General features: G+C 38.5%; 1 pseudogene; it reads right to left on the reverse strand.

Annotated features, from left to right (window-relative positions):
• Positions 1 to 8,091: 8,091 nt before the first annotated feature.
• LOC107596278 (interferon-inducible GTPase 5-like) lies at positions 8,092 to 9,153 on the reverse strand (annotated as a pseudogene).
• Between the last annotated feature and the right edge of the window lie 6,365 nt (positions 9,154 to 15,518).

Below are 15,518 nucleotides of genomic sequence, written 5' to 3' on the forward strand. Positions count from 1 at the left end.
TAATATCTACATTTTGTCTGTATGCTATTTCCAAAGAAAACACAAAGCTATTCCAAACATGCACATTTCCACATGAATGTTGTTTAGCAGGAAGTATTTTACTGGAAGCAGATCTTTTTTTGTTGTTTTTTTTTGGTAATGTGCACATCATTGCAAGTATGGCAATAACATGCATAAATGAACATGTTGCTTGACATTACTAAAAATGTCAAATAAAATGTTTTACATTAAAGGGGTCATATGATGCAATTTCAAATTTTCCTTTCTCTTTGGAGTGTTACAAGCTGTTTGTGCATAGATAAGATCCCTAAAGTTGCAAAGACTAAAGTCTCAAACCCAGAGAGATATTCTTTATAAAAGACTCATCCACGCCTACCTAAAACGCCTCGTTTAAACACGCCCCCACATGTCTACGTCTCCGTGTGGGAAGATTTGCATAACACCGCCCAAATGTTCATGCAAAGAAAGAAGGCGTAACTTTTATTCTCGCTGTAGTATTGTTGTGGCCGCTGCCGACACATCGTAGAGACGCTGTGTGTTTTGTTGTGAAAGCGAAACTACTTTGTTTGGCCTTCCAAAAGAGGACACGACTAGAAATCAGTGGTTAAGTTGTATTTACAACACTGTTCCAGAACAGTTCAACCCAAATATTCAGATGTGTGCAGCGCATTTTATGGAGGACTGTTTCCTGAACCTGCAGAGTAGCCTACAATGCGTCTGTGCACAAAGGCTGTTTCTATAAAGTGGGGCAGTTCCAACTTTGCAAGGACAGTCTGGCGCTTCTGACTCACAGCCTGTAAGAAAGTTTTTTATATTTAAAGAATTTGCCACTGACGATTCAAACACGAGTTTTGAGCAATGTAGAGTAGCGCTTGTTGTTTGTCATTTCTCCGATCACAAATGCAGACATGGTTTTATGTTTACGCGGCGCGATACTCAACGCACCGGGACACGGCAATACACAGTATTGGGCGTAACATTTCCATCACACGCTTGAGGTATTCAGCCAATCACAATGCACTGGATAGCTGGCCAATCACAGCACACCTTGCTTTTCAGAACGATGAGCTTTGTAAAAATCGATGCGTTTCAGAAAGGCAGGGCATAGAGGAGCAACAATAATGTACATTATGTGGAAAATAATGTGTTTTTTGAACCTTAAACCGCATAAACACATTGCATTGCTCCAAATACACAACATAATGTTCTTTTTATCAACGTCATATGACCCCTTTAAACCACAGAACCTCTATCAGACATGCATGCTTTCATATGAGTAATGTTGATAATGCATCAACAGTGTATCAAAGGCAGCAGATTCATGCATGAAGCATTTAAAATGCTGTACATTTTCTTTTTTTGTTGGAAATGAATTAAATGCTTCAAAACTTATGTTTCTGTATGTTTTACAAACTTAAATAACTTTTTTTAATATATGTGTTCCTGGTTCATGTAGGCCTGTTTTGCAACTTTCAGCACCTTCTATTTTGAGCCCTGTTTGAAGAAGTTTCAATGTCGTAGAACAAGATATTTCTGTGGCTCTTTTACCAGCAATGGCATGTGCATCGCATGCAAAACAAACTCAGTATTAATTTTTTTCTCATTTGAGGCTGGTGTTTAATTCATGGACAATCTTTAAGCAAACAAAGTAACTTTTTCCTAAACAAGCACACTGTCATTTTTGTTTGAACTTTGCTGAGGTCTTAATACACAATTTAGGACTCTATATTTCCTTTTTTATATATATATTTTTATATATATATCGTAGTCTTAAGTACATTTAACTTTTGACAATTTCTTTTTTTTTCATGTGTATTTGAACACAAATTGTGCAGTCCTGATGGTTTAAATGACTCTGTCAATTTATCGGAGTTCATTTTCTTTCTTTCTTTCTTTTCCCCAAGTTCTTACTGCTGCTAATAAAAGTTTTTATGTGACACTTTTTCACTTCAATGATATGAGGGATGACTTCAGATTAATGACATCTGTTAAAAATGGTCAAAATGAATAGGGAATTAACATCTTAAATGATAATGCGTATCACAGTAAAATTCGGTGTATAGTAAAATAGCATGATTTTTGAATTTATGTTGCCCAGGGGTAGTGTATTGTGCATTATTAATCTTTATGATAAGCAAGATTCCAGGTCATATTTAATTCCAGAAGTGTTATTGTCACATCCGGGACAAAGAGGCAAACAGACAGGTTAACGTAAGTCGGGAAGTTTATTCAGAGGAAATTAGGAGGAGCTTCCAACAGAAAAGAGTCAACTGAGAAATAAATGGAAGCAGACCAGAACAGTTCAACCCAAATATTCAGATGTGTGCAGCGCATTTTATGGAGGACTGTTTCCTGAACCTGCAGAGTAGCCTACAATGCGTCTGTGCACAAAGGCTGTTTCTATAAAGTGGGGCAGTTCCAACTTTGCAAGGACAGTCTGGCGCTTCTGACTCACAGCCTGTAAGAAAGTTTTTTATATTTAAAGAATTTGCCACTGACGATTCAAACACGAGTTTTGAGCAATGTAGAGTAGCGCTTGTTGTTTGTCATTTCTCCGATCACAAATGCAGACATGGTTTTATGTTTACGCGGCGCGATACTCAACGCACCGGGACACGGCAATACACAGTATTGGGCGTAACATTTCCATCACACGCTTGAGGTATTCAGCCAATCACAATGCACTGGATAGCTGGCCAATCACAGCACACCTTGCTTTTCAGAACGATGAGCTTTGTAAAAATCGATGCGTTTCAGAAAGGCAGGGCATAGAGGAGCAACAATAATGTACATTATGTGGAAAATAATGTGTTTTTTGAACCTTAAACCGCATAAACACATTGCATTGCTCCAAAAACACAACATAATGTTCTTTTTATCAACGTCATATGACCCCTTTAAACCACAGAACCTCTATCAGACATGCATGCTTTCATATGAGTAATGTTGATAATGCATCAACAGTGTATCAAAGGCAGCAGATTCATGCATGAAGCATTTAAAATGCTGTACATTTTCTTTTTTTGTTGGAAATGAATTAAATGCTTCAAAACTTATGTTTCTGTATGTTTTACAAACTTAAATAACTTTTTTTAATATATGTGTTCCTGGTTCATGTAGGCCTGTTTTGCAACTTTCAGCACCTTCTATTTTGAGCCCTGTTTGAAGAAGTTTCAATGTCGTAGAACAAGATATTTCTGTGGCTCTTTTACCAGCAATGGCATGTGCATCGCATGCAAAACAAACTCAGTATAAATTTTTTTCTCATTTGAGGCTGGTGTTTAATTCATGGACAATCTTTAAGCAAACAAAGTAACTTTTTCCTAAACAAGCACACTGTCATTTTTGTTTGAACTTTGCTGAGGTCTTAATACACAATTTAGGACTCTATATTTCCTTTTTTATATATATATTTTTATATATATATATCGTAGTCTTAAGTACATTATAAGTACATTTAACTTTTGACAATTTCTTTTTTTTTCATGTGTATTTGAACACAAATTGTGCAGTCCTGATGGTTTAAATGACTCTGTCAATTTATCGGAGTTCATTTTCTTTCTTTCTTTTCCCCAAGTTCTTACTGCTGCTAATAAAAGTTGTTATGTGACACTTTTTCACTTCAATGATATGAGGGATGACTTCAGATTAATGACATCTGTTAAAAATGGTCAAAATGAATAGGGAATTAACATCTTAAATGATAATGCGTATCACAGTAAAATTCGGTGTATAGTAAAATAGCATGATTTTTGAATTTATGTTGCCCAGGGGTAGTGTATTGTGCATTATTAATCTTTATGATAAGCAAGATTCCAGGTCATATTTAATTCCAGAAGTGTTATTGTCACATCCGGGACAAAGAGGCAAACAGACAGGTTAACGTAAGTCGGGAAGTTTATTCAGAGGAACTTAGGAGGAGCTTCCAACAGAAAAGAGTCAACTGAGGAATAAATGGAAGCAGAGACCACAGTCTTATCTGGGTTTGGCACTGAGGTCCTTCGGCCGAAAACTGAGGAATCCGAGGCGTGACAGGTAGATCGGGAGGCAAGGAACCCATAGAGAGCAGCTTGTAACCTTGAGACCAGCCGACGAGTGAGTATTTGACTGGTGTGGTAAGTGGGTGCAGGTGTCGGTGATCAGTAATCAGGTGATTGTGAGTGGGTGTAAGAGGCTGATTCGGCTGGTGAGGCAGGTGTTTCCGTGACATTACCCCGCCCCCTACCGACGGCGAGGACGACCGTGGCCCCTGGGAGCGGGACGGTCAGGATGAGCCTGGTGGAAGTAGTTGAGGAGAGATGGGTCCAGTATGTCCTCTCTGTCTGCCCACGACCTCTCCTCAGGACCGTACCCCTCCCAGTCTATGAGGTATTGAAGCCGGCCGCCTCGCCGTCGGTATTCGAGGATCTCCTTGACTCTGTAGACGGTCTCGTTGGGGACGACCTCGGGAGGAGGGGGGGGGTGGATTCGAGGATCTCCTTGACTCTGTAGATGGTCTCGTTGGAGACGACCTCGGGCGGAGGGAGGGGACCTCGTGTTCTGTGGAGGGAGGGAGAAGAGGATTAGTGAAGGGTTTCAGCAAGGACACATGAAAGGTGGGTGAGATCCGGTAATGGGCAGGCAGGTGTAACTGGTACGTGACTTCGTTGATGCACCTTGCTACGGGGAAAAGACCTATGTACCGGGGACTCAGCTTCCTGCTGGGCCGCCGGAGGCGGATGTCCCTGGTCGATAACCAGACTTGGTCCCCTGGATGATAGATGGGATTGTCGGACCGACGAGTGTCCGCATTGGCCTGGTGCCTCCGGACGGCCCGCTGGAGATGGATATGCGGTTAGGTGCTGGGAGATGCGAACCGCCTTTTGGAGAAAGCTATTGAGCCCCATGGTGTCATCGTAGATGGCCATCTATTGGCGTAAGGCCAGGTTGAGGCTGCGGCGGAAAACCGAGAGCAGGGCGGCCTCGTTCCAGCCGCTGCTAGCGGCGAGAGGGCGGAAGCGCAGCACATACCCGTGGATGGATAACTCGGCTTGCCGCAGTTGAAAGAGTTCCTCATGCACTGTGACCTCCGTGGTCGATTGACCGAATACCTCCCGGAAGTGTTTCACAAAGCCATCTAGCGAGTGAATCCACGGGCTCTGTGCATTCCACAAGGCTTCGGACCACTGCAAGGCTCGTCCCGATAGCAACGAGATAATGAACGACACCTTTGGCCCGCTCGGTCACAAACAGGTTTGGTTGCATCTCCAGGTAGAGGGAACATTGCAGCAAAAACCCGCTGCACAGGGCTGCCGCACACTAATAGCTTGTTGGCCGGGCCATGGGACAGGCGGGTGGGGAGGCGGTGACAATCCGGATGGGTAAGGGTTCCGGGGAGGATGTGCTCCGAGAATCCATGAGTCTGTTTAATTTTGAAGGGCTGGTCTTCTGTCACATCCGGGACAAAGAGGCAAACAGACAGGTTAACGTAAGTCGGGAAGTTTATTCAGAGGAAATTAGGAGGAGCTTCCAACAGAAAAGAGTCAACTGAGAAATAAATGGAAGCAGAGGACACAGTCTTATCTGGGTTTGGCACTGAGGTTCTTCGGCCGAGAACTGAGGAATCCGAGGCGTGACCAGTAGATCGGGAGGCAAGGAACCCATAGAGAGCAGCTTGTAACCTTGAGAGCAGCCGACGAGTGACTGAGGTGAGTGAGTATTTGACTGGTGTGGTAAGTGGGTGCAGGTGTTGGTGATCAGTAATCAGGTGATTGTGAGCGGGTGTAGGAGGCTGATTCGGGTGGTGAGGCAGGTGTTTCCATGACAGTTATGTAGTTATTACCTAATATGAAATATTTAATAATGCACATTATATATTTCTTTCTGTAAGAGAAATATGCAATATCTTTGAATACAATTAAGAATGACATTTATGCTCAGTATTGCTGTTAAGGTTTTGATTTTATCTCTTAAAAATTGGTGATCGTCAGATATGTGTAAAAAATCACTCAGATAGGAATGAATGATGTGAATACTTTCCTCACATGTTGGCTACATATGGGTGTAGGCTATGTAGCAGAATTGCATATGAAGTCAGTAGGCGTATTTATGATGGCTCTTTCATTCCTGAATTTATTCCATACAGGTGATTTTTGGATAGATTTGTAGCCTTTATTCTACTTCTTAGATATCTAAAATTGTAACCAGATAAACATGGAAATCTTTTGTTTAAATAATGAACAAATCTCTATACACATCATTTTAAATTGCATTTGTAAGCACATAAATTCAAACATGTAACTTAGCTATTACGGTGTGAATTTAAAAACACTTCCAAAAAATCTTATGTAATTTTTATTATCCACAACACTGCTGTTTTTAAATGTGTATTTCAGACTTAATGCATTTGAGTATTGCTGTTAAGGTTTTGATTTTATCTCTTAAAAATTGGTGATCGTCAGATATGTGTAAAAAATCACTCAGATAGGAATGAATGATGTGAATACTTTCCTCACATGTTGGCTACATATGGGTGTAGGCTATGTAGCAGAATTGCATATGAAGTCAGTAGGCGTATTTATGATGGCTCTTTCATTCCTGAATTTATTCCATACAGGTGATTTTTGGATAGATTTGTAGCCTTTATTCTACTTCTTAGATATCTAAAATTGTAACCAGATAAACATGGAAATCTTTTGTTTAAATAATGAACAAATCTGTATAGACATCATTTTAAATTGCATTTGTAAGCACATAAATTCAAACATGTAACTTAGCTATTACGGTGTGAATTTAAAAACACTTCCAAAAAATCTTATGTAATTTTTATTATCCACAACACTGCTGTTTTTAAATGTGTATTTCAGACATAATGCATTTGATTAAATTAAATTATTTACAAATAAACTAGATTTTATATAGTTATATATTTGATATAGAACGTATTTAGAACAGGAAGGGTCAAACACCAGCAAACAAACACATCCAGGGTAAAACCAAAAGAGTAATCCACAAGTCAGGCAATGGCCAGGGCAAGCAGCAAACAATCACAAACAAGGAAACAGTCCAAGGATCAAAACATGAAGGCAAGGAAAAAGGGAAACTAGAAACACAGAAACTAGGAAACACGGAAGAGCCAATCAACATTCAATCACCAGCGATGTGAGAGTGTGTGGGCCGTTCTTATAGTGTGAGACTGATAAGGTAATGAGAGAGAGGTGATTGCAATTGAGTCCAAGCAAATGATTATAGGAAGTGGAGTCCAGAGTGAGTGGCAAACCAATGAGTAAAGTCATCTAATTAACTAAAGAAACACACGGTGAAATAAAAAAAGAATATATAAAATAAACCAATCATTTAATCAATAAGTATTTTATTCATTGCACATCCAGCATACATGCAGTACATACAGTTATATATACACAGATACAAATGAAAGAAACGGGCAAAATGAGAAAGTGTAGTTTACATTTGTAAAGCAAAATGTTTTTTAATTTCAAATGCACATTCATGATCACATTTCATTTTTTAAATTTTATTTTAATCTTAATTACAAAAAAAAAAAAAAATACAATTAGTATCATTACTTTATATGTTCAATACTACAAGACATATTTTCTGCATCAACACAGTTATATGATTTGTAAGCTTGATCCGAGGTTCCTTTTTCTGTATATTAGGCAGGCTGTGACACAGAGACCTGATTTGATAAGCCGAAGCCTGTGAAGACTTGCTTAAACTTCTTCATGATGCGATAATCACAGGCCAGTGAAAATCCCGGGACGGGAGCTATCGCTCCGACTGCCCGGCCACAAATGCATTTAGCCAAATATTCTTGTATGTTTTCTTTTTTGTGAGGGCCTCTAGAGAATAAATGGGCAGAGACTGAATGAAAGCAAATTTCTTGTTCTCTGAGAATTCATCTTCGAGAACAGTCATTATCCCATTTTGTTTTTTAAAATTTTTTTTAATTTTAATAAAAAAAAAAAAAAAAAAAAAAAAATACAATTAGTATCATTACTTTATATGTTCAATACTACAAGACATATTTTCTGCATCAACACAGTTATTATATGATTTGTAAGCTTGATCCGAGGTTCCTTTTTCTGTATATTAGGCAGGCTGTGACACAGAGACCTGATTTGATAAGCCGAAGCCTGTGAAGACTTGCTTAAACTTCTTCATGATGCGATAATCACAGGCCAGTGAAAATCCCGGGACGGGAGCTATCGCTCCGACTGCCCAGCCACAAATGCATTTAGCCAAATATTCTTGTATGTTTTCTTCTTTGTGAGGGCCTCTAGAGAATAAATGGGCAGAGACTGAATGAAAGCAAATTTCTTGTTCTCTGAGAATTCATCTTCGAGGGTGTTGATCAGCTTCTGAAAGTCATATTTTTCCAAATTAAATGAAGATACCAGGAATATTTTGGGTATTCCAACTCTCAATAGGTTCGCCTTACAATCCTCTCGAATGTTTTCGAGCAACATCCACTCATCAAAGTTTCTTTTGTGCGATTCAGCACAAATGTCGTTGTCAATTTTAGTGCGAATGAAATAAAATAGCTTCTTGCTCTTCTTGATCGCTCTGGCCAGCTCGATGTTGTTCTCCTTAAATCTTTCAGAGGTCACTATGAGAAAGAAGTCATATGTGTGGAAATTGACATCTTTCAGGTACTTCTTTGCTCTAAATTTTGGACTACCAATTCCAGGCAGGTCCCAGATCTTCACATTTGGCATGGAGGGATGTGGGTACATGTTGGGCTTCATGGTAGTCTCAGTTGTTCCTGTGGGAGCTGCGTCCTTATCATCATTAGGAAGGCCTCTGAGAGCATTGACTAAGGAAGACTTCCCTGCCCCTGTCATCCCAGTTACAGCAATGTTAAGTGTAACATTCTCTAATGCCTTAAGTTTACTTTTCAGTTTATTTGTTTTCTCTGCAGGTGGGGAGTCAATTATTTCCTGTAATTCTGAGCCAAGAGAGTCTGAATCTTCTATGTTCGCTGTGGCATTAGACAATATGTCTTCAAACTCTCTGGAAACCACAAACATTTTTGTTTTTGTCATCTTCCTCTTGCTTTTTGATGTCTGTGAGGTTATCGGCTACTTCTATCTGGTCAGGATTTGTGTAGATTCTAAGGAAAGGGTCCATAAAGACATTGACTTCATCTGACATGATGACTCTGAAACAGCAAAACAACTGGGTAAATGTCAAGAAGCATTTCGGGGGTTTTACTGCAAGTAAAAACGTTTCTAGTGAAACGCTTGTACAGTAGTTTTGCAGTAATAGTGTCATTATTTTTGTAGCTAATTTGATAAATTTAATCTATTATCTTATGATGTTCTGATCAGTTAGCCTATTAGAACATTGCAGCTGTTTACACTAGAGGTCGCTGTCTACACATAGCCATGTGTAATTTAGACCAGTAGTTTACAAACCCTTCAATACAATGTATATAATTTCTGACGTTATTATATCAATAAACACTTTCTTTTCCTTTAAATTAAAGGAGACATATTATGTCCCTTTTTACAATATAATATAAGTCTCTGGTGTCCACAGAATGTGTCTGTGAAGTTTCAGCTCAAAATACTCCACAAAGCATTTATTGTATCATTTTGAAAATGCCTATTTTGAGTGGAAGCAGAAACACCTGTTTTTCGGGCCCGTCTCTTTAAATGCAAATGAGCTGCTGCTCCCCGCCCCCTTTTCCAGAATAGAGCTGAGCTATTACAGCTTGTACCTGCTAAAAAACATCTGTTTTGGTTCTGATTATCATGTTTATCGCGCTGAAATGCCATATGAAATGCCATCGCGTTTTAAACCATATGAGTTTAAAACCCTCATCCTTCCCAAAAAGTTTTCAAAAAAAATTCTAAAACTCGTGTTGATCATACCGGTCCAAGATTTCTTTACTTCGTTCACACTTGCACCAGGAATACACAATTTGATGAAACAGGACTGAAATTGTGTCTTTCTTTGTTTTTGGTGAAATGTACAAAAAAAAACTGTTTATTTGCTTATGCTTTCTTTAAAATATCCAGAATAAAAGGTAAATATGATAAAAATCACCCAAAAAAATAATAGAAAAACCTACATAAAAAAAATTATACAAATGTTCCAATATAAGCTTTCTGGACCAAAAATAAAATGTGTGATTTTTGGTCTTCGGGTCATTTTGACCCACGAGGGACACTTTTGTTATAGGTTCGGGAGGGACGGATGAGGGTTAAGTCAATATATTTCGTATATTGAGACGTCGTCTCAGTTTTTTTCAGTTGCATTTAAAGGTGCACGGTGTATTCTTTTTAATGTTCAATCTAGTGGAGTGTCGTATAAATGCAAAGGTAAATTTTCAAAAGCATTTATAGAAACCACTGTAGAAATTCTGTAACCCATTATTTATTTTGTGAGCGAAATTCAGCTGTAAGAGTGTTACTGAGATAAAGTGTAGACCAGCCCCATATAGAATAAAACTGTTATTTTCACAAGACTGGAACCTCATAAGCATCTACATCTTAATATATTTATATTTTAATAATAATAAATAAACAAACCCCTACATTTTGTACAATAAAACCGCATTATAAATAAGCAAACATCTATCACTATATTTTCCAACACCAATAATAGCCTATGTTAAGCTTTGATATAGAAATCTTTCTAATTCTTCAGGATTGCTTGTGATCAATACATAAATAAGCAGTCAACTTTTCTATTTTTGCATTCATCGTAAGACAAACTCACCTTATCTGTGCACAGGGGGTTATAATATCGGTATCTCTTCACGTCTCAAAATGATGTGGTAGCTGTTTATGAAGAAGTTGTAGGTGTGGATTTAGGGTGTGGTTTAGAGAACATCTGAGAACTGAGGCTAAAAATCTAGTCAGAACTACTGTTTAAGAAAACGAATATTTCCTCAATTAAATATGAATTCAGTGACATGCTGTCGATTACCACGGAGGATAATCTGTAAAACAAAACAAAAGTGTTAATACACTTGCAACAGAAGTCAATAGAGTATTTCTTGTATGTGTATATGAGTATGTGCATTTTAAAATATATGTTGACCATAGGCTATATAAATATTTCCTGTACATTATGTACATCTTTTTTTTTTATATCTACATTTTGTCTGTATGCTATTTCCAAATAAAACACAAAGCAATTCCAAACATGCACATTTCCACATGAATGTTGTTTAGCAGGAAGTGTTTACTGGAAGCAGATTTTTATTTATTATTATTTTTTTTTTTGTAATGCAGGTCATGTAGTATGGCAAATAACAGGCATGCATAAATGAACATATTGCTTGACATTACTAAAAATGTCAATTAAAACGGTTGACATAAAACCACAGTTTTTTTGCATTCTGGCAGAACACAAATAAAAGACGCTCTGTCAGACATGCATGCATATGAGTAATGTTGATAATGTATCAACAGTTTTTCCAAAGGCAGCAGTTTCAAGCATGAAGCATTTAAAAAGCTGTACACTTTCTTTTTTTGTGGGGAATGAATTCAAATGTAAAACTTACATTATGTTTCTGTATGTTTTACAAACTTATGTGTGTATATATATATATATACACACATACATACATACACACACAGCTCAAAAAATTAAAGGAACACTTTGAAAACACATCAGATCTTAATGGGGAAAAAATATCATGCTGGATATCTATACTGATATGGACTGGGTAATGTGTTAGAAACAAAAGGATGCCACATCGTTTGATGGAAATGAAAATTATCAACCTACAGAGGGCTTAATTCAAAGACACCCCGGAAATCAAAGTGAAAATATGCAGCAGCAGGCGAGTCCATTTTGCTGAAATTTCATTGCAGCAACTCAAAATGGTACTCAGTAGTTTGTATGTAGGGCAATAATTCAATAACGATAATTATCGCAATATAATTTCTCGATAAAACGATATGAAGAGTTCGATATAATGTATATGCTCCAAAAGCGGAACGAAACAGCGCGACTCATTTGAATCACGCCACACGGTCCGTATTGTTTCAAATATTGTTTGTATCTGCTCGGATCACAGTTCAAACTGCCCGGTCGGGTGGCGCGAGCTCACTAGAGCAGGGCTGCGTTTCCTAAAAGCATTGTAAGCCTAAGTTGATCGTAGCTTCATTGGTGACAATGGTTCAACGATCAATTTAGGCTTACGATGCTTTTGGGAAATGCAACCCAGATGCGTTTACTCGGTCACACGAGCATTAAAGGGGTCATATGATGTTGCTAAAAGTAACATTATTTTGTGTATTTGATGTAATGAAATGTGTTTATGCGGTTTAAGGTTAAAAAAAAAAAAACATTATTTTCCATATACTGTACATTGTTGTTTCTCCTCTATGCCCCGCCTTTCTGAAACGCATAGATTTTTACAAAGCTCATCGGTCTGAAAAAGCGAGGTGTGCTCGTATTGGCCAGCTATCCAGTGCGTTGTGATTGGCCGAATACCTCAAGCGTGTGACGGAAATGTTACGCCCCCTATCATACTGTGATGCCCTATCCGGCCAGAGGGACGAGACAAAAACATTAAAACCCATTATAAACGAGGCATTTGTTGCATCCAGTGGGGACACATTTACGGATTATAATGACTTATACTGTCTTTTTACGCGTTGCATTGCGCCGCATAAACATAAAACCATGTCTGCATTTGTGATCGGCGAAATAAAAAAAAAACACGTACTTACAGTCTGTGAGTCAGAACAGCCGGCACTGTAGTCTACTCTCCCAGGATCAGGAAACAGTCCTCCATAAAATGTACTGCACACATCTGAATATTTGGGTTGAAGTGTTCTGGAACAGTGTTGTAAATACAACTTAACCACTGATTTCTAGTTGTGTCCTCTTTTGGAAGGCCAAACAAAGTAGTTTTGCTTTCCCAACGAAACACAGCGTCACACACGGCGGGCTAGATTGAGCGGCGGCGACCTAGAGTGAGTGGAGGCCAGCGGCTAGAGTGAGGAATGGCCGGAGGGCTTGCGGCAACCACATGTGACGACCCCGGGCTGGACTCGGTTTCGTCCATGGTGAAAGCCGATCCGGCGATCCACAGCATGAAGTTGATGTATTTCCTCAGCGACCAGCACGGATCAGCTCTAGGCATGACGAAGCGCATATCGTGCTCTTTTGGAAGGCCAAACAAAGTAGTTTCGCTTTAACAATGAAACACATCTCCACGGCCTGGCGGCGGCAACAACAAAACTACAGCGAGAATAAAAGTTACGCCTTCTTATTTGGGCGGCGTTATGCAAATCTTCCCACATCGTGACGTAGATATGTGGGGGTGTGTTAGAACAAGCCATTTTAGGTAGGCGTGGTTGACTCTTAAATTTGATAAAGAATATCTCTTTGGATTTGAGACTATTCTTTGCAGCTTTACAGAGCTTCTTTATGCACCAAGAGCTTGTAACACTTCAAAGAGAAAGGAAAAATTGAAATCGCATCATATGACCCCTTTAAGCAGCGCTGTGAGATCCAGTGTCAGTGTGAAGCACTTGAATTCAGCAATGAACACAAATGACTCGGTGAGTTAAACTAGTTTAAAGCCAAACAGGAAAAACACTGTGCAACAAGACAGTCTGAAGGCTTTTCAATCTACAAATCGCCATCACTTACCATGGATTTACTGTAATACACACTCACTGCACCATGGTATTGTGGCAGAAATTGGGGATATTCACACTTAATTTTATTAAAAGAAAAACGGTATATAATAGTATGTATTTGGGCTTAAGCTATAGCATGTGTGCATTTATACTGAATGTTTTTAGACTACTGTTTTTCATACAAAGGCTAAACCATAGTTATATTTTTACCACGGTATTGAGGGGCTGTATGTGTGGTCTTAACTGTGCTTATGATTTAAAATGTATGCTACTATTGGAGACCAATGCTTAATTTAAAAAAAATAAAATAAACTCGGTCAGAATCAACTTAACCATATAAAATTGAGGTTGCTACAATTTTTCACAGATGTTACTGATTTTGATAAGGAACAAATTTACCTCTGCATCCTAACTCAAGATACAATCAACTGTGCATTTCTGAGAGACAAGTGATATTTTTATTAATATTATCAGGCAACCCAAACCTGTTTCTTGATTTGAAACAATCACGCATTAGAACATGCAGAAACTAAAAAATACATTTTATTTTGTTAAAGGGGTCATATAATGCAATTTAAATGTTTCCTTTCTCTTTGGAGTGTTACAAGCTCTTGGTGCATAAAGATCTGTAAGTTGCAAAGACTAAAGTCTCAAATCTAAAGAGATATTCTTTATCAAATTTAAGAGTCAACCACGCCTACCTAAAACGGCTCGTTCTAACACACCCCCACATATCTACGTCACTGTTGGAAGATTTGCATAACGCCGCCCAAATGTTCACACAAAGGCATAACTTTTATTCTCGCTGTAGTATTGTTGCTGCCGCCATGTCGTGGAGACGCTGTGTGTTTTATTGTGAAAGCGAAACTTTTTTGGCCTTCCAAAAGAGGACCAGATCCGCTTCGTCATGCCTGGAGCTGATCCGTGTTGGTTGCCAAGGAAATGCAGGCTTAACTGCTAAACCACAACAGGAGGATGCACCAAGCCCCATCCCTTGTTCATAATGACGTCCTTCCACAAAGGTCTAGTACCAAGGATTATGCATCCGGAGTAATCAAACCCTTCCCTTTTTATATTATCAAATGCCAACACTGATAGGTTCATAGGATTTAAACCATGTTAACCAATCAAAAAGGAGTAGGGACACTGATAGGTTCACAGGCTGGCATGACATCAGCCAATCATACCTGGGCTATACCTTACCCAGCTACATTCGCTTAAGCATCAACATTCACAAACCACTGTTGTTTTTAACAGAAAATGTTTAACAGAAAATGTTCTGTTAAAAATAACAGTGGTTAGTCAATGTTGATGCTTAGCCTAAATAACAAATATTTTATCTGTTATAGTGTTTATGCTGGGATGTTGTGGAGCTTAGGAGATGTTACTGAACCATTAATGTACATTTCTTTGATGTACTGAAAAAAACTATATAGATTACTTTTATGTGGGCTTTTGCGGGCGGAAGCGGTACCAGATAAGATATAGCCTATTTCTGCGGGAGCGGGACTGAAAAATCCATCCCATGCAGGTCTCTCCGAATAACATTTATGCTCAGTATTGCTGTTAAGGTTTTGATTTTATCTCTTAAAAATTGGTGATCGTCAGATATGTGTAAAAATCACTCAGATATGAATGAATGATTTGAATATTTTCCTCATATGTTGGCTACATATGGGTGTAGGCTATGTAGCAGAATTGCATATGAAGTCAGCAGGCATATTTATGATGGCTCTTTCATTCCTGACTTTATCCCATACAGGTGATTTTTGGATAGATTTTTAGCCTTTATACTGCTGCTTAGAAATCTAAAATTGTAACCATGGGCATTTTTGCTAAGATAATGAACAGATCTGTAAACATATAGTTCTATAATACGGCACCTAAAATCCTCAGTAGTCCTGACTG

The sequence above is a fragment of the Sinocyclocheilus grahami genome, unplaced genomic scaffold, assembly GCF_001515645.1.
Source record: "Sinocyclocheilus grahami isolate Dianchi unplaced genomic scaffold, SAMN03320097.WGS_v1.1 scaffold11.1, whole genome shotgun sequence".
Taxonomy (NCBI): Eukaryota; Metazoa; Chordata; class Actinopteri; order Cypriniformes; family Cyprinidae; genus Sinocyclocheilus; species Sinocyclocheilus grahami.